Source organism: Balaenoptera acutorostrata, chromosome 16 (genome assembly GCF_949987535.1).
Source record: "Balaenoptera acutorostrata chromosome 16, mBalAcu1.1, whole genome shotgun sequence".
Classification (NCBI taxonomy): domain Eukaryota; kingdom Metazoa; phylum Chordata; class Mammalia; order Artiodactyla; family Balaenopteridae; genus Balaenoptera; species Balaenoptera acutorostrata.
The window spans coordinates 50,476,363-50,499,038 of record NC_080079.1 but is presented as its reverse complement, the minus strand read 5'-3'; the positions used below and the strand labels follow the sequence as shown (position 1 = coordinate 50,499,038).

At 37.9% G+C, this 22,676-nt stretch overlaps 1 protein-coding gene across 8 annotated transcripts in view; it reads left to right on the top strand.

Moving 5' to 3' along the window:
* The window catches only part of SHLD2 (shieldin complex subunit 2), a 165,824-nt gene that overhangs the window by 93,041 nt on the left and 50,107 nt on the right, over positions 1-22,676 (top strand). The window contains exon 3 of one of the 8 annotated variants that reach the window (XM_057530490.1): positions 4,789-4,848. The exons of 5 other annotated variants lie outside the window; for them this stretch is intronic. The gene's annotated coding sequence lies outside the window, so the exon portion shown is untranslated. Of the gene's footprint in view, positions 1-4,763; positions 4,849-5,399; positions 5,419-22,676 lie in introns of those variants that run through there. 2 more of the 8 variants (XM_028164604.2, XM_057530491.1) reach the window with 2 other exon arrangements.

Genomic DNA, 22,676 nt, shown 5'->3' with positions numbered 1-22,676 from the left:
TACCTAGGATGTAATTACTGGGTTATATGATATCTCTATGTTTAACTTTTTGAGGAACTGTCAAACAGTTTTTCTGAAGCAGCTGTATCATGTTATATAGTTTTTAATGTTATTTAAGATACTTGGAAGAAATGAGAAAAAAGTTTATGAAAATGTTAACCTAAGCATGTTAGTACTCATGAGAGTCATTCTGGCAAGCCAGGTGGAAGTCTCAGTTTGCCTCATTTGCTTTTCAGAATGAACACATTAAAGTATAAACCTACACTATAGAAGTAGTGTCAGTTTTTATTCTCTCTTGTTCCTTCACCCACCCACTTCTCCTAAAAGTTTGGAATATGCTTGGAATTAATGCTGTTTACTTTCACATAAGGATAGGTGTCTAAAAGTGACATATTAAGTTTCCTGCTTTGCTTTTCCTTAATGAGTTTCATATTTTATTATGTAGTTTACTAAAGCAGAGAAACTGATCTGGTCTTTCTACAGAAAACATTCTTTTTTTTTTTTTTTTTTTCCTAAAAAGGGCATCTGTTCTTATTTATAAGAAAATAATGTCAAAGTGATACATTCATGTGTTATTAATTCCCCTATACTTAACTATGGTATATGCATTCTATGTTTTCATAATTTAACATTGAGCATTTGAAAAAATTCACAACAGGTTATTAACATGAATCCTCAGGTAGATAAAACTAGAAGAAAAGTGACATCCCAACATTTAAAACAGAGGTAGCTAAGTTAATTATAACTCACTGCCATGGTAGCTGTACTTAAAAGGAAAAGGCCTGTGGATCAGAAAACATTCTTAATCAAAATTCAAAATAAAAAAAACAATTAAAAAAATTAAAAATTAAAAGTAGATTTAGTTGCTTATGTTTAAATTTTCTTGGATATAAAAATATTTTTCAAAAATATCACATGAGGGGCTTCCCTGGTGGCGCAGTGGTTGAGAATCTGCCTGCTAATGCAGGGGACACGGGTTCGAGCCCTGGTCTGGGAAGATCCCACATGCCGCGGAGCGGCTGGGCCCGTGAGCCACAATTACTGAGCATGCGCGTCTGGAGCCTGTGCTCCGCAACGGGAGAGGCCGCGGTAGTGAGAGGCCCGCGCACCGTGATGAAGAGTGGCCCCCGCTTGCCACAACTGGAGAAAGCCCTAGCACAGAAACGAAGACCCAACATAGCAATCAATCAATCAATCAATTAATCAATAAAAAAAAAAAAATTAATAAAAGAAGCCATGGTCTAGAATGTACAGGCCTTGTAGGAGTAAGATAAAAACATTTAAAAAAAAAAAAATATCACATGAAGACCTTACTTAAAAATCTTTGTGCAAAAAATGTTGTGTTAATGTAGTGGGTGCTTTAGAGATGCTTTTGTCTCCTCTGCTGATGATGCTACCCTTGTCTCTTTTGTTCTCACTAGTCATTGTCAACTATTCAGACAAACTCCTATTCTTTTTTTTTTTTTTAAATAAATTTATTTATTTATTTTTGGCTGTGTTGGGTCTTCGTTTCTGTGCGAGGGCTTTCTCCAGTTGCGGCGAGCAGGGGCCACTCTTCATCGCGGTGCGCAGGCCTTTCACTGTTGCGGCCTCTCTTGTTGCGGAGCGCAGGCTCAGTAGTTGTGGCTCACGGGCCCAGTTGCTCCGCGGCATGTGGGATCTTCCCAGACCAGGGCTCGAACCCGTGTCCCCTGCATTGGCAGGCAGATTCTTAACCACTGCGCCACCAGGGAAGCCCCAAACTCCTATTCTAACAAATATTTATACAACCTTCATAAATTTACATGAAATGAAATCATTATAAAGAAATAAAGTATATTGGTTTCATTGGGGAAATAGACTTACAAAGCAGAAAGGGTATTCAAGAGAAATAATATTTATGGAGTAATTTCTAATGCTAGATTGGAGCTTACGTTCTTTTCATGCCTTTCTCATTTAAGGTGACCATCCACATGAATTTTATGTTTGGAAGAAGAAATGTGATTATCAATCATTCCATAAAGCTTGATGTGAACCCTGGCTCTCTAGGATAAATTAATCTTTATTTCTTTAAGGATGTATCATAGAGATTGAGTTGTTTTCTTTGAGTAATGAAAAATTAAGGGGTTTCTTTTTTAGGTAAACTCAGGTTTTAAACTATGGAAGTCAGCTTTGCAATGTGGACATCGAATTCATTGTTTACTAAATTCTGTAATGTTAACCTATAATTTTCAGTTGTTTTGCAATATTTTTGTTCTTAACATAATTTATGTTATTGGGTTGGGTAATTTTATCTACTTCATGTCTGGAATGTCTAAGTATAGGTAGTTGCATTTGAACTAGAGAAATGTTGGGTTTTAAACAGAATTTCTCTCTGAATATTGAATCTTTTTTTTTTTTGGCCGTGCCGCACCTGGCATCCAGGATCTTAGTTCCCTGACCAGGGATCGAACCTGTGCCCCCTGCAGTGGAAGCATGGAGTCTTAACCAGCAGACTGCCAGGGAAGTCCCTGAGTATTGAATCTTTTAATAAGTTTTTTTTATTACATTTTTTGGTCCATTGTATTAATTTTTCAGTTGATAACCTTTGGTACTGACTAGAAGTAGTATAGAAACTGCTTTCTACCTCAAAAAAATTAAAAAATTAATTTTAGATTAAAATATCGACCTCAAAAAATTAAAAATAGAATTACTGTGTGATTCAGCAATTCCACTTTGGGGAACATATTCTAAAGAAGTGAAATCCCTGTCTTGAAGAGATATCTGTACCCCCATGTTCATTGTAGCATTATTTATAATAGCCAAGACATGGAAATAACCTAGGTGTTCATTGATGGCTGAATGGATAAAGAAAATGTGGTGTATGGGACTTCCCTGGTGGTGCAGTGGTTAAGAATCCGCCTGCCAATGCAGGGGACACGGGTTTGAGCCCTGGTCTGGGAAGATCCCACATGCCGTGGAGCAACTAAGCCCGTGCGCCACTACTGAGCCGGCGCTCTAGAGCCTGAGAACCACAACTACTGAGCCCATGCGCCACAACTACTGAGCCTGCATTCTAGAGCCTGTGAACCACAACTACTGAGGCCCGCGCGCCTAGAGCCCGTGCTCTGCAACAAGAGAAGCCACTGCAATGAGAAGCCCGCGCACCGCAATGAAGAGTAGCCCCCACTCGACGCAACTAGAGAAAGCCCGTGCACAGCAACGAAGACCCAATGCAGCCAAAAATAAATAAATAAATAACTTAATTAATTACAAAAAAAGAAAAAATACTGACTTGGACCTGGGAGGCCAAATCATTTTTAAAAAAAAGAAAATGTGGTGTGTATATATACAATGGAATATTATTCAACCATAAAAATAAGGAAATCCTGCCATTTGCAACAACATGGATGGACCTCAAGGGCATTATGCTAAGTAAAATAAGCCAGACCGAGAAAGACAAGTACTGTATGATATCACTTAAATGTGGAATATAAAAAACTGAAGGCACAGAAACAGAACAGATTGGTGGTTGTCAGAGGGGTGGGCATGGGGAGATAGGGGAAGGTGGTCAAAAGGTACAGATGTCAGTTATAAGATAAATAAGTTCTGGAGATGTAATGTACAGCATGGTGACTATAGTTAACAGTACTACATTAAATATTTAAAAATTGCGAACAGAGTAAATCTTAAGCGTTCTCACCACAAGGAAAAAAATTTATAACTATGTGAGGTGATGGTTGTTAACTTATTGTGGTAATCATTTTGTAATATATACATATATCAAATCATTATACCCTATACCTTAAACTAATGCAATGTTATATGTCAATTATATCTCAATAAAACTGGGGGGAAAATCCTCCCAGATAAAATATTGATGGCTGCAATTTTTACTTAAGATATCGGTGAAGGGAAAGAAGCAGGGAATTTTGGAGGTCAAGTTTTATATTATGAAACCCAACTTAGTGATTTATACATACTTAAAAACACTATGAGTGATCTGTGACCAAAATGTGATTTCTAGGAGAAATGACTATTATGTAGATGGAGTATCTGCCCAGGCTTTTTTGTTCTTGGTGTTCAAACTCTGATCTTGTTGCCAAGATAAAGGAAAATGTTCCTTCAATTGCAAATTGTAGTGTATTTCTCCATAAAAAGAGTATAGTTCAAATAGTACTCTTAATTCTAGTTATTCATTTGTTAAATAAATATTTTAAGCTTCTAATAGAAGTCAGGTACTCTGTTACATACTGTTTACGTTTACAAGGATCCAAAGATGAATAAAAGTGTGGGACAACTCTGAATCTCAAGTAACTATTTTTTTGCTAGCTGTTAGAGCACAGAAGAAGAGATTGAAAGCCACCTAACATGGTGATATTTATTCTTTTCTTTTTTCCATGGTTCTTAGGTACGTATGGATTAAATTGGCCTTTATTTCTTGCCCAGGATCTCAACTTTATTTCATACTTTTTTCCTTTGGAAAGATGTTTCTCAGGTTTTATAACAAAGTAGAACTGAACTTGGAGAGCACAATCTGTGCATAAGTTGGAGACTTTACCTCTTTAGAAGTGGAAAAATGCTGGTCTCAGCATTACTGAGTTAATGTATAGTTAGGACCAAGTTTTCAGTTCTAATTGCTGACTTACTTAGTGAGTGAATGATTGATCATAATCAACTAAGAAGTGTAAGATAAAGCCTGGTATCATGAGTAGTTTTTCAGATGCAGTCAGTTCTTCAGAATTATAAGCATCTTTACAGACAACCTTCATTAATTGTTATTTCTGTTTCTCTTGGGTCATCAGACAGTTTATCTTCTTTCCCCCACAGTCCCCCCTTTTTGGAGATATATGTGAAAGGGTTAGAGGCCTTGATGTTTGAATAGACAAGGTAAGCATTCAAATAAACTTTTCAGTATCATTGTGACAATTAAATTGAATGATTTGAAATAAAAAATAATTTCAGTTATTTAAAAATAGTAAAGTATTAACTGTGTTAATATTTATTTCTAACACCGCTGTAAGCACTTTATGTTCATTATTGGGTTGAAGCCTCATTACAGTCCTGGGAGAGGGATACTGTTACACGCACTTTATAGACGGGGGAACTGAAGCACGGAAACCTAGGGATTTCTGCTCTTGATGTCACGCATTTGACAAGAGTTATGATAGCACAGGCGTAATGTTGCTTTTTTTTTGCCCTTTTCCACCCATCAAATGCATTCGTTTGTGTTGTTTTCTATTTTGCAGGACAATTTTGTTAGACTTCTTGGTTTCCAGAGGTCACAGTTAGTTGCCAAGGTGGTTTTATGTCCTTGGGAAATCCTTAAGTACCTTATTTCCTTATCTTCCATATTTTTCTTCTTCAGAGTTATACAGTTTAACGAGCCAAGTAGTTTGTCAGGGATCGTCCAGACAGACAGTACTTCTTGGTCCCCACCTTCACTTCCCCTTCTCAGAGGTAACCACTCTCAAGTCCTAGCTGTTTGGTATTTACCTGTGATTTTTCAAGTAATGTATTTGATGCTTTCAGTTTAGGACATAACTTGTTTATATGGTTTTTTGTGTTCTTATCACTAACTCAACTCAAAATTTGCTACCAGTTGCCCAAATTTCCTGTTTTCTTTCACATAATTTATTCTGTCAATGTCGTCATCTCAGAGAAGTCCCTCCAGAGTAACGTGCTCCAGTCTGGAGCGGTTTCCATTTTCTCATAGTGCCCAGCTATTATTCTAGGCATTTCCTTTTCTTCTGTGTTGGATCTTCTGTTTCTTCTGTTCTATGTCTTCCTCTTTCTTGGTTTACTCCCACAATTTGCTGAAGAAAGGGTGAATGGGAGGCAAATTATTTGATATGTTGCATTTCTGAAAATGCCTTTATTTTCCTCTTAACCTTGATAAATAATTTGGCCTGAGTATAACATTCAGATTGGGAATCAATGCTGTTGTAAGGTTCTTAGAACAGGTTAAGTGGTACTGTCATTCTTTGTTATCCCCGGGGAGTGGTTCCAGGACCTCCCTTGGATACCAGAATCCTCAGATTTCTCAAGTCCCTTATGAAAAATGGCACAGTATTTGTATGTAACCTATGCACATCCTCCTGTATACTTTAAATCATCTCTAGATTACTTATAATACCTAATACAAGGTAAATGCTATGTAAATAGTTGTGAATACAATGTAAGTGCTATGTTAATAGTTGCTGGCATGCAACAAATTCAAGTTTTGCTTTTTGGAACTTTCTGGATTTTGTTTTTTGATCTGCAGTTTGTTGAATCTGCAGATGTGGAACCCATGTATATGGTAGGCTGGCTGTATGTTATTTGAAGACTGTGTAAAGTTAAAGATGTAAATTGAAAATCCTATAGCAATGGCTAAAAAACCAGTACAAAGCACAAATGAAACAAATAGTAGTGCCGTTAAGCACTGTTTGGAGGGAAACATTGCATTAAATTCTTATATTAGGAAAGAAGAAAGGTCTCAAATCAGTGGTCTAAACCAGAGATCAGCAAACTTCAGCTTGTAGGCCAAATCCAGCCCATCACCTGTGCCTGTGTGGCTTGTGACCTAGAATGGTTTATATGTAATAAAATGGCTGAAAAAGAATCAAAAGGAGACTAATATTTTGTTACATGTGAAAAATAGGAAAATCAAATTTCGGTGACTGTAAAGTTTTATTGGAACATAGCCATGCTCATTTGTTTATGTATTGTCCATGGCTGCTTTCTTGCTACATCCACAGTGTACAGTAATTTTAACAGACTGTATGATCTGCAAAGCCTAAAATACTTACTTTGTGACCTGTTGTAGAAAACATTTGCCAACCTTAGCTATGGATCCTAAAGATTTTAAAGCAATAATATGGATATATATTTCTCTTTCACCACCTTTATTCAACATTGAACTAGTGGTCCTAGAAAGTGTAATAAGTCAAGAAAAAGAACATAATTAAGCATAAAAATTAGAAAAGAAGTAAAACTGTTACTTACATATAACATGATTGTGTACATGGAAAACCCGATAGAGTCTACAAAAAACAATTTTAATAAGTGAATTTAGCAAAATCACTATATGAAAATAATTTGTAGTTCTCTATATTAGCAATGAACTATTTGAAAACTGAAATAAAAACTGTTATTTCTGATAGCATAAAAAGAAGCAAATACCTATGAATAAATCTAACTAAGGATATGCTCTCAACACTGAAAAGGTAGAAACATTGCTAGTGTAAGTTAAAAAAAAACCCTAGATAAATGGTGATATTCCATATTCATGGATTGGAAGACTCAACATTATTAAGATGGAATTCTCTCTAAATTGACCGATAGATTAATTTCAGTCTTCTTCAACATCCTAGTAGGCTTTGTTTGAAGAAATAGATAAGACGATTCTATAAACTTATCAAGATGTAAAGGTCTAAGAATAGCCAAAATAATTTTGAAAAACACAGTTGGAGGACTTTTGTTTCCTGATGTCAGGATTTTCCACAAAGCTACAGTAATCAAGACAGTGTAGTGTTGGCATAAGGATAGACATTTAGGTCAATGATACATAATAGAGATCTCAGAAATAGACTCATGCATTTTCCCACCAAAGTGCCAAGTCAGTCCAATGGGAGAAAGAAAGACAAATGTTGCTCTAACTTGATATCTATATGGAAAACAATGAACTATCACCTCAACTCATTCCATACACAGAAACTAATTTGCAGTGGATCATATATCTAAAATGCAAAAGCAAAAACAGTACAACTTCTGTATTATCTCTCACTTCATAACAAATTTCCCAATACTTCCTGGGTTAAAGCAACAAATATTTATTATGTTACAGTTACTCTGTGTCAGGAACACAGGAGGAATTTAGCTAGGTAATTCTAGCACAGAGTCTCTCATCTGGTTGTAGGCAAGATTTTAGCAAGAGTATAATCATCTGAAGGCTTGACTGGGGCTGGAGAATCCCCTTCTAAGATGGCTTATGTCCCATGGCTATTGGCTAGAGGCCTCAGCTCTTCACTGGCTATTGGCTGGAGACTCGGTTCTTCACCACATGAGCCTATTCTTAGGGCTGTTTGAGTGCCCTCATAACATGGCAGCTGACTTCCCTCAGAGTAAGTGATCAAAGAGGGAGCACAAGGAGGAAGTGGCATTGCCTTTTATGACAAAGTCTTGGGAGTCACATACCATCACTTCCACCATATTCTACTCATTACTCCAGCCCATGTTTAAGGGTAGAGGAATTAAGCCTCACCTCCTGAAGGGAGGAGTATCAAATAATTTGTGGATATATTTTTAAAATGTCATAGCTTCTAGAAGAAAAAAAAAAAGGAGACTATCCCTATGACTTTGGAGTATCAAATATTTATTGGATAAGATCCTAAAAGAAAAAAGACACGTAAAAGAAAAAAATTGATAAATTGGACCTCAACTAATTTAACATTACTGCCTTTTACAAGATAACACTAAGGGACTTCCCTGGTGGTCCAGTGGCTAAGGCTGCACATTTCCAGTGCAGGGGGCCCAAGTTCGATCCCTAGTCAGGGAACTAGATCCCACATGCCACAACTAAGAGTTCTCATGGCACAACTAAAGATCCCACGTGCCACAACTAAGACACGGCACAGCCAAATAAATAAATAAATAAATAAATATTTTAAAAAGTAATAAAAGATACCACTAAGAAAAAGAGTAGGTAAGTCCAGAGTGGGGAAAAAAAATTTCCAGCATATCTATCTGTGAAAGGACTTATATCTAAGGTATGTAAAGAAGTGTAATAACTCAATAGTAAAATGAGGAAAAGAGGAATAACCCAGTAACAGACTTCCCCAAAGAGGATATGCTAATGACCAATAAGCACTTGCAAAGGTAGTCAACATCACTTAGTCAACAGGGAAATAATGCAAAGTAAATTCATCATAAGATACCATCTCACACACTCTAGAATGGCTAACAAGAGAAAGGCTGAAGATACTAAATGTTGGGCATGATGTGATGCAACTGGAACTCATCCATTGCTGATGGGTGTGCCAGATAGTGTAGCTACTTTGGAGAACTGTTTGGCATTTTCTACTGAAGTTAAACATATATACATCCTATTATTTAACATTCTACCCCTATATATTTAATGAAGGGAAATGAAAACATACTTCCTCAAAATTATGAATTCAAGAACGTTCATAGCAGTCTTATTCATAAAAGCCCCAAACTGGAAACAACTGAAATGTCCATGTACAGGAAAATGGATAAACAACTTGTGGTGTATTTTTTGTGTGTGTGTGTGGTATATTCACAGTACCCAACACCTGATACACCCAACAACACAGGTGAATCTCAAAACCATTGTGTTAAGTGAAAGGAACTAGACATAAATGAGCATATACTGTATTGTTTATATGAAGTTCAAGAAAAGACAAAACTATTCTGTAGTGATAGAAATCAGAAGATAATTGTAGGTTGGAAAGGGAAGGAAGCTGTTTAGAAAAAGACATGAAAGAACTTCCTGAGATCCTGGGACTGTTCTGTATTTTGTTTTGGGTGATGGTTACATGGGTGTAGACCATTGTCAATAGTCATCAAACAGAACTGTTAAGACCTGTGCCTATTATTGAATGTTTAATTATACTTCAAATTTTAAAAATAGTAAACAAGAGTCTAGGGGAAGAACGTTTAAGGCTGAGGGAACAGCTAGTGCACATAGATGCTGAGGTATACCTTGGGGTATTTAAGGTGAAAGGAAGAAAGTGGTTTAGGTCAGGAAAGTAGGTCTGTCATCTATGGTTTGTTACATTTACTCTGTATATTTTAACTTGCTAAGCAACAGGTTTTTATTTTTTATTTTTATTTATTTATTTTTTTGGCTGTGTTGTGGCATGTGGGATCTTAGTTCCTTGACCAGGGATTGAACCCATGCCCCCTGCAATGGAAGCACAGAGTACTAACCACTGGACCGCCAGGGAATTCCCAGCAACAGGTTTTAAAATTTGAATATTTAATGTCTTGGAAATTTATCATCCCATTGCCAGATGACTAAAGAGAGGGAGAGAGAGGGAGAGGGAGGGAGGGAGGCAGAGAGAGAGAAAATTTGTCAGAGTTGAAGGAAGGGATTAAGAAAGAGAAAGAGAGAGAGGTCCTCTTAAAAGCCATTTATTATTCACTTCATTATTAACTTTACAGTAAACCTTCTAAGTGGAATTCTTTGATAACGTAGCTCCTTTATATTGAAGTTCTGTTCTTTTCTTACCTCTCTAGATAAGCCAGTGCTTTTTAAAAAATAATTAATTAATTAATTTGTTTATTTATTTATTTTTGGCTGCATCGGGTCTTCATTGCTGTGCGCAGGCTTTCTCTAGTTGCAGTGAGTGGGGGCTATTCTTCGTTGCGGCGAGTGGGGGCTATTCTTCGTTGTGGTGCGCAGGCCTCTCATTGCGGTGGCTTCTTTTGTTGTGGAGCACGAGTTCTAGGTGTGCAGGCTTCAATAGTTGTGGCACGTGGGCTCAGTAGTTGTGGCTCGTGGGCTCTAGAGCAAAGCCTCAGTAGTTGTGACGCACGGGCTTAGTTGCTCCGCGGCATGTGGGATCTTCCTCGACCAGAGCTCAAACCCATGTCCCCTGCATTGGCAGGCAGATTCTTAACCACTGTGCCACCAGGGAAGTTCCACCAGTGTTTTTTGAGTGTGTTTCATATGACTTAATGGCAGCGTTCCGGCTTGGATTCTAGCTCCACAGTTGAGCAAAGTCAAAAACCCAGAGAGGCAATATGGTATACTGGTTAAGATCTAAGGCTCTGCAGTTTGATTTCCTGCATTCCAGTCTTGGCTCCACTGCCTGCAGGCTGTGTGACCTGGGGCAAGTTCCTTTAACTTCTATAAACCTGTTTTCTGAGGAGGCAGTAGAATAAGAAGGAAAATCAGGTTATTGCAGATAATCCAGATGATGGTGATTTGAACCAGGGCAGGAGCAGGTGAAGGTGGAAAAAAGTGGTCAAGTTCTGAATGAATTTTAAAGGTAGGGCTAAAAGGATTTGATGACAAAATGGAAGTATGAGAAAAAGAGAGCGATCAGAGAGGATACCAAGGTTTTTGGCTTGAGGAACTGGGAGAATGGAGTTGCCATTTGCTGAGATGAGTATGGACTTTTTACGAAGGAATGTCAGGGCTGAAGTTGCAAAGTTTTTTTTTTTTTCCTTGATATTGTGTTTTTCACCTTTTTTAGGGGGTGGGTGGATGAGAGCAAGTACAGGTGTTGGCAGGCAGACCCCTGGGACCCATGTTTTGCTTGAGATCTTGATTACTATTCTTACAGTTCAGTCCTTTTGCAGTTACATAGTGTGGGAGATGGGGGAGTAAAGTGTGACATTTTAGGATTGCTCCTTTGACTTTCCTTAGGAAGGGTGAGTCTTGGATAAGTTGACATCTTGCTGTCTGAGACATTTTCTAGGAAGACTGGATCCAAAAGATTTTATACCTGTGTCTGCAGCCTCATTACCCAGAACCTGACTAGCTTCTTTAGCTGCCAGGCAGGTTAATTCTCTTTTCTACCTCATTTAATTCTTATCTGTGTTGTGAGATTCTTAAATGCATATTATGTATTTTAGATGCAATTCAGCCTTATTTCTGTTAGTATTTTATTTTTAAAAACTTTTTACAGGGAAGTGAAACAGAGTGTTTCCCTTTATTTCTTAAGTTGTTCCTAACTATTGTTATAATGTTTCTGATAAAATGTATTAGGAGGCACACTCTTCACTAATAGGACATTTATTCGTGTATTTATAAGGTTCATAACTAGGGCACCATGTAATTTATTCCTAAACGGAGACATTTTTAAGAGTGAGAAGGGAAACTGACGAAACAGGACACCAGGATAGCATGCTTAAACTAGGACCATACTGGGCAGATCAGGATGTCCGGTCACCCTATTCTTTAAGGCAGAAGAGCAGTTAGATTAAGGGTCACTTCCTGTTTAAATACTTACTGGGAGAAGGAAAATGCCTGGAATAGGGGCTGGGAGGGAGAAATTCCCACTGCATTGCAAGCAGGACTAAGAGGCTCACTGCACGGCACTAATCATAGGGTACCTCAGGTGGTGATGAGAACATGATAACAAATCTCTCACTTGAAAAACCAAAGCCTATTGCAAAGGAAATGAGAGCTTATGCAAAAAGATTTAAGAAATCAATTGTCTGCTTAAAGGTTTGTTTTAGTAGCTATTATTTTAGATACAAGAATGAGTAATAGCTTTAAACTTCAATTGATTTTGTTTTTGAGGGGCAGATAGTGTGTCTTATACCCTTTAGTAAGTGACATAAAATGTGGCAACATTCTATCATTTTAAGTAGGAAATTCAGATACTAGCATTTAGTAACTATTGGGTATTTGTAAGAGTGATGAGTTTACCATGAATGTGCATAGTAGGTGGGTTACTAGTATTCAATGTTATTTCTTAGCACAGTGAATTAAGATAAATTGGATTGATAGAATGAGGTTAAAGAACAGAAGAACTATTTCTTTTTTAGCACCACTTGTATCAGTCACTATGGAGAACACATGGAAACTGTAGAAATGGTTTCTAACTTCAATGTAAATAGTGGTAACCTGAATACTGTTTTTAAAAAAATAAATTTATTTTATTTATTTTTATTTTTGGCTGTGTTGGGTCTTCGTTGCTGCGTGCGGGCTTTCTCTAGTTGCGGTGAGCAGGCTTCTCATTGTGGTGGCCTCTCTTGCTGTAGAGCATGGGCTCTAGGTGCGTGGGCTTCAGTAGTTGTGGCATGTGGGCTCAGTAGTTGTGGCACACGGGTTTAGTTGCTCTGCTGCATGTGGGATCTTCCCGGAACAGGGCTTGAACCCGTGTCCCCTGCATTGGCAGGTGGATTCTCAACCACTGCACCACCAGGGAAGCCCCTGAATACTGTTTTTAAAAAAATAAATTAAAATAAAATCTCCATATATAATCTTCTATAGTCTCCTTGTTTTACATATCAGTATATTAAGGAAAATTTTTTGTGATAATGCATATCTTCATGACTTTAAATGGCTATATAGTTTGCCTTTGTATGGATGTGCCGTAATTTATCAGACCTCAGTCAATGCACGTTTTCCTCACTTTTCTAACATTTTACATGATACTACTGTGAACATCCTTGTAGCTAAATCTAAGAGAGTGTATACGATGTTTTTCTCTTTAGGTTAGATCCCTAGAAGTATAATTATGGGGTCAAAGGTATACAGAATTTTAAGACTTTTGACATACATTGCCATATTGCCCTCCAGAAGGATTTTACTAGTTTAAACTCTTATTAGTATAAGCTATTTCCCTGCAGCTTTGTACCCTTTTCATGAATCTTTGCAAGTTTGATAGGTTGAAATGTTTTCTCATTAATTTATAAAATTTTCTTTCATTTTATTAGGAGGTTGAATGTTTTCTTTGTTTTTAACCATGTATTTTTTTCTGTGCTATAAACCTGGTTATCTACTTTTTTTTTTTTTTTTGGCTGCACCATGCAGCTTGTGGGATCTTAGTTCCCATACCAGGGAAAGAACCCGGGTCCAAGGCAGTGAAAACCCACGTCCTAACCACTGGACCGCCAGGGAATTCCCAACCTGGTTATCTTCTTAACCCATTTTTCTATTACTTTGTGTGTCTGTTTGCACATGCTTGCATATACCTCATATATTAAGGATTTTAATCCAAATGTAATTTAAAATTCACTATTTTTTCATTTTGGAAATAATTGGAGAAATGCAAATGAAACACCAGTGAAGTACCTCTGTACCCTCACTAGTAAAATTACTTTTTTTAAAAAGATTGTATTTATTTATTTAGGCTGCGCTGGGTCTTAGTTGTGGCATGCACGGGGGATCTAGTTCCCCGACCAGCGATCGAACCTGGGCCCCCTGCATTGAGAATGTGGAGTCTTACCCACTGGACCACCAGGAAAGTCCCAGAATTACTTTTCAGTATGCTAACAAAGTTGTGGTAAGACTGGAACTCTTGGCCATTGTTTGTGGCATTATAAACTGTCCAGTTCTTTTGCAAACAACACGATAATAAATATTAAGAGCTATAACAATGTACATTTTCTTTGACCCAATAATTCCATACCTGGGAATTTATCACAAGAAAATAATCGAAAGGAAATGCTAAATTCCTCAAATTATTTAATGTAGCAATGGCTATAATAGTGACAAGTTAGAAACAAATGAGTGAATTAGAGAGTAATGGTGAACTAAATTAGATTCATTATGAAAATATTAAGCTAGCATTAAAAATAATTAGGAATGGCTTCCCTGGTGGCACAGTGGTTAAGAATCCGCCTGCCAATGCAGGGGACACGGGTCCCCTGGTCCGGGAAGATTCCCACATGCTGTGAAGCAACTAAGCCCGTGCGCCACAACTGCTGAGCCTGCGCTCTAGAACCCGCAAGCCACAACTACTGAGGCCCATGCTCTGCAACAAAAGAAGCCACTGCAATGAGAAGCCTGTGCACCGCAAAGAAGAGTAGCCCCCGCTCATGGCAACTAGAGAAAGCCCACGCGCAGCAATGAAGACCCAATGCAGCCAAAAATAAATAAATTTATTTAAAAAAAATGATTAGGAATTTATAGGTTGACATAAAAGAGTAGCATTACATGGATTGAAGCAGAATACAAAATTATTTCAATTTTATGGTTACAACTATGTAAAAATACACACTAAAAAAACCCCTGAAATACAATGGGCTGGTTTTTATGTGTCACCAAGTATCGATATATATGTGTAGAGTTCCTGAGGTTTAAGACTCTAATCTTTATTGAGTAAGTACTCTGTGCCCATCTCACACCAACACTGTAAGATAGGGATGGATGTTATTTTCATTTGACAGATAAGGAGACAATTCTCACTGGACTTACAAAGAAATTAATTTTGTTATTATGGATGTTTTCAACTATATACAAAAATATAAAGTATGTGTATATGTATATATATATCTCATCTAGCTTCAATAATTTCAAGTTTACATTTTTAGTAAGTTGCAGAGTAGGGTTTTAACCCATATCTGTCTTGCTCCCAAACCCATACTTTTAATTACAATCCTATGCTGCCTCTTCATTTTGTCATTTGATGCTTTTGAGTAACTTTATCATGCTCGTTTTTTTTGGTAAAATTGACATGGAAAGGCATTATAATGATAAGTTTTTAGGTTGGTAATAAGATGGAGAAAGCACTCCCTTTTAACCACATATATTTTGTAACAAGCATTTTTAGTTGCAGTGTTCTGCAAAGACAAACCTGCTGATATGGTTCATCCTGTTTTATAAATCTTTGAACCATTCATCAGACTCTGACCACTCTAAAGATAAAGGACTATGGTTGCATTGGTCTTTCTGACTGAAGTGGCCTTCTGCCGATTGAGAAATTGTATAATTATTAACTATGGTAATGGATATGTACTTGCAAGTTTCATCTGGTATCTTAATGAGCTTTAACCCTCTGAGTCCACCCAAAAGTTATCCAGGAATCATTGAAATATGTCAGTGTTCACAGCTTAACTCTCAGTCAGTGTATTTTTGCTATGATAAATATTTTGTTTCCCTCTGGCCTCACCACATGCCATCCCCCTGCTCACAGACTCACAAATCCTATGAATTAGAGGAGTTACTAGCTGCAGCCTTAGATATAAAGACTTCTTTAAAAAATTACTCTCTTTTGAATTAACAGGACCGTACTTTCAAGTCAGTTTTTGTGTTTTTTCTTTTGAGCGGGAAGGGGGAGTCCCACACGTACAGGGGTATATATTCAGACAAACAAGTGAAGGCATACTAAAGTAATCGTTATATACAAATAACCTTGTATTTTATAGACCTTTAATTTATTTCAGACATCTCTCGTCCTGGGAGATCTTGTCTGAACTCTCAAGACTGCTTCGTGTCACCCCTGTGTGCTTCAGCAACTTCCCCTGCCTAGAAGGCAAGGAGAGCTCTGAATCTTGGGAATCTGTGGCCTCTGGGCCTCATAACCTTCAACCCTACCAAACTTGAATCCAAGGACTATGGAATCTAGTCAGATATAGGGTCATTTAGTCAGATATTCCCTTCAAGAAAGAGACTAAATAGAACATTGCTTTCTTTTTTTTAATTGAGGTATAGTTGATGTACAATATTATATGTTTTGTGTGTACGACATAGTGATTCATAATTTTTAAAGGTTATATTCCATTTATAGCCATTATAAAATATTGGCTATATTCCCTGAGTTGTATCCTTGTAGCTTATTTATTTATTTTATACATAATAGTGTGTACCTCTTCTTTTTTTAAATTAATTAATTAATTTATTTATTTTTGGCTGTATTGGGTCTTCATTGCTGCGTGGGCTTTCTCTAGTTGCAGCGAGTGGGGGCTACTCTTCGTTGCAGTGCGCGGGCTTCTCATTGAGGTGGCTTCTCTTGTTGCAGAGCACGGGCTCTAGGCGCGCGGGCTTCAGTAGTTGTGGCACACGGGCTCAGTAGTTGTGGCTTGCGGGCTCTAGAGCGCAGGCTCAGTAGTGGTGGCGCACGGGCTTAGTTGCTCCGCGGCATGTGGGATCTTCCCGGACCAGGGCTTGAACCCGTGTCCCCTGCATTGGCAGGCGGATTCTTAACCACTGCGCCACCAGAGAAGTCCCTAGTGTGTACCTCTTAATCCCCTACCCTTATCTTGCCCTTCCCCCCTTCCCACTCCCCACTGGTAACCACTTGTTTGTTCTCTATATCTGTGAGTCTGTTTCTTTTTTGTTATATTCACTGGAATGCTTTATTTTTTAGATTCCACATATAAGTGATATCTTATAGTATTTGTCTTTCTCTGTCTGACTTCATTTAGCATAATACTCTCCAAGTCCATCAATGTTGTTGCAAATAGCAAAATTTCTTTATTATGGCTGAGTAATATACCATTGTATATGTATACCACATCTTCTTTATCCATTCATCTGTTGATGGACACTTAGGTTGCTTCCACATCTTGGCTATTGTAAATAATGCTGCTATGAACATTGGGGTGCATGTATCTTTTCGAATTAGTGTTTTTGTTGTTTTTTAGATATATACCCAAGAGTGGAATTGCTGGTTCATATGGTAGTTCTATTTTTAGGTTTTTGAGAAACTTCCATAAGAACATTGCTTTTTTATCTACTGTGATTGTGTCAGATACAATGATACTAGAAATATAAGCCTGATGTTAGGGAGAGTGGTTGGTTCAATATAGCCTGGTAAAGCATAATTGGATATTTAGTAGTTAAATGAATGCAATTAGATGGAATTCTGCAGCGTTGTATGGAATGAAAAGATGAGATGGCCCAAGGAAAAAGAGAGAAAGAAAAACCAGAGAGGTAGAAGAACTAGTCAGGAAAGAGTAGTGTTCTAGAAACTAAGGAAAGAGTTTCACAGTTGGAGTGGTGAAGTACTATGGATACTTATTTGACAATTTGGGCTTCACTGTTGTCTTAATAGAGATAGGAAATAGAAGTCAGATTGCAGGACATTTAGGAGAAAATGTTAAGTGAGGACCTAGAAGCAGTGAGTGTCTTACACTCTTTCTAAACCTTTTGGAGATTACCTATTGCAGGTCTGTCCCTTGGGTAAAACAGTGGAGGCTGCTTTACTGGCTCTGGTGTTGGGGTGGAGGGCAGGGATGCCTTGGGACTGTATTGTACTCCTTTTTTATGAATATTATTTAAATTCAGTTTCAAAATTTTGTCACTAAACGTAGTCCAGAGAGCCTATGAAAAATGCAGGTAATGGGCAGTCCTACTTGGTTGAGCTGCCCCAGGCTTCTCCCTCCTAGGGACGCCCTGCATGTATTCCTGTGGTTACTCAATTTCTCTATTTTACAGTTGTCATTTTAGCTCTCCCATTAGACTATAAGCTCCTTAAAGCTCTTTGTTATTGTTGTTGAATTCGCAGTACTTAGCATGATGCCTGGCACATACTACTGAGTATTTGTTATGTGAATGATTGAATGAATAAATCAATAGTTTTCTGGTTTTTTAAGCAGAAAAGAATTCTGATTTGATGGTCTCACAGAATCAAAAAAAGTAGAGTGTTTCAGGAAAGAGGAATTGATAAACAGTCTCAAATGGCAGTAAGATAAGTGTTGAAAACTGACCTTTGGATTTGGCTATTAGAGGTCATTGATTTCCATAGTAAAAAACTTTATAGCAAAATGATTAGAGTTAAGAGCCATATTTAAGTGGGTTGAAGAATAAATAGGAAGTGAGAACAAAGAAACAACATGAAAGTTTGTTTTTTTGTTTTGTTTTTAAAGATTTGAGGCTAAAGGGAAGAAACTATTGGAGAAAAACCCAAAGATTCTAGATAAGGAAGTTTGTTAGCATAGGAATTTTATGCATTTGATTTGAATATATCTAAGTGTTTCTACCTATGTGTCAGAATAATATATTTCTCCCTCTTCCACTTGGTTTTGATGTATCTTTTGAACTTGAACGTTTTTGCTGTGCTATTTGGGGCCCCCTAGTGGCCAATTTAATAATGATATATAGATAGTAAACTGTCAATTAGATCTAATGTACCAGTTACTCTTTATGCAGATGATTCTTTCTATGAGGATTAGATGGGGGTGGGACATGTGATTATAGTACTTAGTGATACTTAGCCCTTTTTGTTTTGTTATGGGTCAAGACTTGACACCTAAGCTTACTATAATTTTGTTTCCTTAGTAATAATTCACTATTATAAACTGTTTGAAAATAACGGTATATCTTTGTTTTAGTTGCTAATAAGTTAACAGCTGACATCATTGTTCTCAGCTCTTATTCTGCAATGTTAGATTTAGGTCCATTGTTGTATGTCTATTGGAACACCATATCCAGTTTGAAGATTGTGAAAGAAAAGCCTGAATTACCAAACAAAAAAAGATCTGATTATTATAAAAATAATAAACATTCATTATTCATCACAATAAAACTTTTAAAATATAGAAATCTTTAAAAAAATCATCCTTAATCTTGCTTCCCAATGTTTTTCTTTCTAGGATTTAAAAAAAATATTTATTTATTTATTTGTCTGTGCTGCATCTTACTTGCAGCATGTGGGATCTTTTAGTTGTGGCATGCGGGATCTTTAGCTGTGGCCTGCAAACTCTTAGTTGAGGCATGTGGAATCTAGTTCCCTGACCAGGGATCGAACCCGTGCCCCCTCTGGTAGTCATTAGTGATGGAGATATACATCTGGTGGTCATTAGTCATTAGTGATGGAGATATACATCTGGTGGTCATTAGTCATTAGTGATGAAGATACACATCTGGTGATCATCAGTCGTTAGTGATGGAGATATACATCTGGTGGTCATTAGTCATGACATCAGATATACATCTGGTGGTCATTAGTCATTAGTGATGGAGATATACATCTGGTGGTCATTAGTCATTACATCAGATATACATCTGGTGGTCGTTAGTCATTAGTGATGGAGATATACATCTGGTAGTCATTAGAAGGTATTTAGATCCTGAGACTGAAAGAAAATCACCTAGGGGGTGAGTGCAGAGAGAGAGCCAAGTACTGGGCCCTTGAGTAAGAAGTTGAGGAGATGAGGAGGAGCTAGCAAAGGAGACTGAGAAGGAGCGACTGGTGAGGTAGTGTGAGGTGGGATGAGAATCAAGAGGATGTGGTATCCCTAAAGCCAGATAAAAAGAAGAAAGCGGTGATCAGTGGTGTCAAATCCTGCTGACAGTCGGAGTAAGTTGAAAATGGGAAGTTGACTGATGCTAAGGTGGAGGTTATTGGAGACCTTGAAATATGCCGTTTCAGTGGAGTGGTTTGGACCAATGCTTGACTGGAGTGGGTTTAGGAGAGAATGGGAGCAGAGGGAATATTGACAGTTCTTTCAAGGAATTTTGCTGTAGAGGAGAGCAGAAAAGTGGTGCAATAAGTGGAGGAGTGGAGGAGCTGAGGAATAACAGCTTGAGGAGCAATCACAGCATGTTTGTATGTTGATGGAGATGCTCCAGTAAAGAGAGAAAAATCAAGATTTAGGAGAAAAGGGGAGAATTGTTGAAACCTGAGTAGGAAAGAGGGTATAAGATCTAATGTCTAAGTGAGGAAGAGATGGCTTTGCATAGAAGCACGAACAGTTAGTTCGTCTGTAGTAATAAGAAGTTGGGCAAAGTATATGGGTATGATAGAAGTGGGTAAATATGTTGTTGACAACTTGTAAATGATCACCAGCTGCACTTGAAGATAGGGGAGGAGATGCTGGGGATTTAAAGAGTAAAAAGGTATAAAAGTTATCTTGGAGAACGAATGGACAGGAAAAGATAAGATTGCTGGGTACCACCTTGAGGTTAGTGGTAATGAACTAACCAATGACTAGTTTTCATTGGTTACAGGTGTAGAGTAGGTGGTGATTGAACTAGGGTTCGAGTTTAGCCGGGCCAATACCTTGGAGATGAGAGCAGCAGAATTAGAGAAGTATGATAGGGAATGATTATAATAATGGACCATGGAATCTAAGTTGGTTAAGGAGGGAAGTGAAGAATGAGGCTGTAAAAATGAAGTATGATCATTGTGTTCAACGTAGATCCCTTGTGGTCAAAGAATTGTTGGAGTTGTGCATTTAGAGGGGGTAAGTCGAAGATAGGAGAAAGTAGTCAGAGTTGAAAGCTTAACTTGAAATTAAGGAAAAGTATGTAGTTATTGATAATGGTAGTTGTATGATTATGAGAATGGATAACTGAGGTAGGGTGGAGAATAAAATAAGTGGAGGAGAAGAGGGCAAGGAACCAAGAGGCCAGGGTATTGGAAGGAACACCCACATTGATACTGAAATCACAAGAATTATAATTGGATAGGTTATTAGATTTGAAAGAGGTGACCATGAACGAATCTTCAAGGAATGATAAGAGTGACTGGATAATAGCTGTCGTTTCCTGTATACTGCCATATTTCCCATACTTCCAGATGGACTTTTCATGATTTGAAACTTTCTTACCTTTTTACAAAGGACCCTGCACTCTGATCAAAAGTCCTCAATCATACCATGGTCTTTCATAACTCTGCCTTTTACAGCTGCTCGTTCTTTTGTTTAGATGCTTATAGCCATAGCGCTTACCTTCCATAGGAGCATTGTTCCACAGGAGACTACTGTTTCCTATTTATAGCTTATAGTATTTATTACATTATTTTTAAACTATGAGTTTACATTCACTATTTTTCTCTCCTTTTTGTTTTTTTTTAAAACCAGGCTGACAGTTCTCTTAGGCCAGGGACTCTGTCTTTTTGTCCCTGTAGCACTATAAAAAATTTGTCAGCAAACTCTAGGAATAGATCTATTTAATAAATACTCTTTGGGGATTTCCCTGGCGGTCCAGTGGTTAGGACGCTGCACTTTCACTGCCAAGGGCGCGGTTGTATCCCTGGTTGGGGAACTAAGATCCCGCAAGCCACGCAGCGCGGCCAAAAAAAAACAAAATAAAAACACAAACTTTTTGGAAGTCAGTTATTATCAAGTAAATATTGGTATGTTTATTTTTATCTCACTAAATATGATGCTTACTTAGATTTACTTATATCAAGTGCCACAGTTAATGAAAAACTGTTTAAATTATAATGAGTTTTTTTTATCTGTGTATTACAAAGTGACTTTTCTTAATCTGGTGTATTTTAGAGAAGATTAAAAATACAGAAGCAGGGCTTCCCTGGTGGCGCAGTGGTTGAGAATCTGCCTGCTAATGCAGGAGACACGGGTTCGAGCCCTGGTCTGGGAAGATCCCACATGCCACGGAGCAGCTGGGCCCATGAGCCACGGCTGCTGAGCCTGCGCGTCTGGAGCCTGTGCCCCGCGACGGGAGGGGCCGCGATAGTGAAAGGCCCGCGCACCGCGATGAAGAGCGGTCCCCGCACCGCGATGAAGAGTGGCCCCCACTTGCCGCAACTGGAGAAAGCCCTCGCACGAACCAAAGACCCAGCACAGCCAAAAATAAATAAATAAATAAATAAATAAATAAATAAATAAATAAATAAAGTGTGATTGTTTAAAAAAAAAAATACAGAAGCAACTATTGATTATGCTAACAGATTAAAGATAGATAATACAGTCACTTGGACATCTTGAAAAGAGCCTTGGTTTTTTATTTTCTCTCTGGTTCAACCCTTTTGTTTTGATCTTGGGAATTGAAACTTGTGTGTATGTGTGTGTGTGTGTTTACTTTTTTTTTTAATATTTATTTACTCATTTTGGCTGTGGGGGCGTCTTAGCTGCGGTGCTCAGGATCTTCGTTTTGGTGCACGGGATCCTTTATTGCGGCATGCCGACTCAGTTGCGGCATGCCGACTCAGTTGCGGCATGCCGACTCAGTTGCGGCATGCGTGTGGAGTCTGGTTCCCCGACCAGGGATCGAACCCGGGCCCCCTGCATTGGGAGCATGAAGTCTTACCCACTGGACCACCAGGGAGGTCCCTAATCTTGGGAATTGAGTTCACAGTTCAAGGAAGGAGGCCCTAAACTTGCATAATCAATGGAGTAAAGGAAACAGGAGATTTCAAGGTGACTATAGTGCAGTTAAACAAATGCTGTTTCCTGCCTTCTTTACTAAGTTATTGTTTAAATGGTGCAAGTTTTTCAACACAAAAAAGTGACCATGCTAAGGATTTACTCGTTTGATGTTAGTATACTTAGCTTTATTTTCCTTAAAGAGAGTCTTTATGTGAGGAATTTTTGTGGATGTTTTGGTTTCTCCTTACGATTTCTTA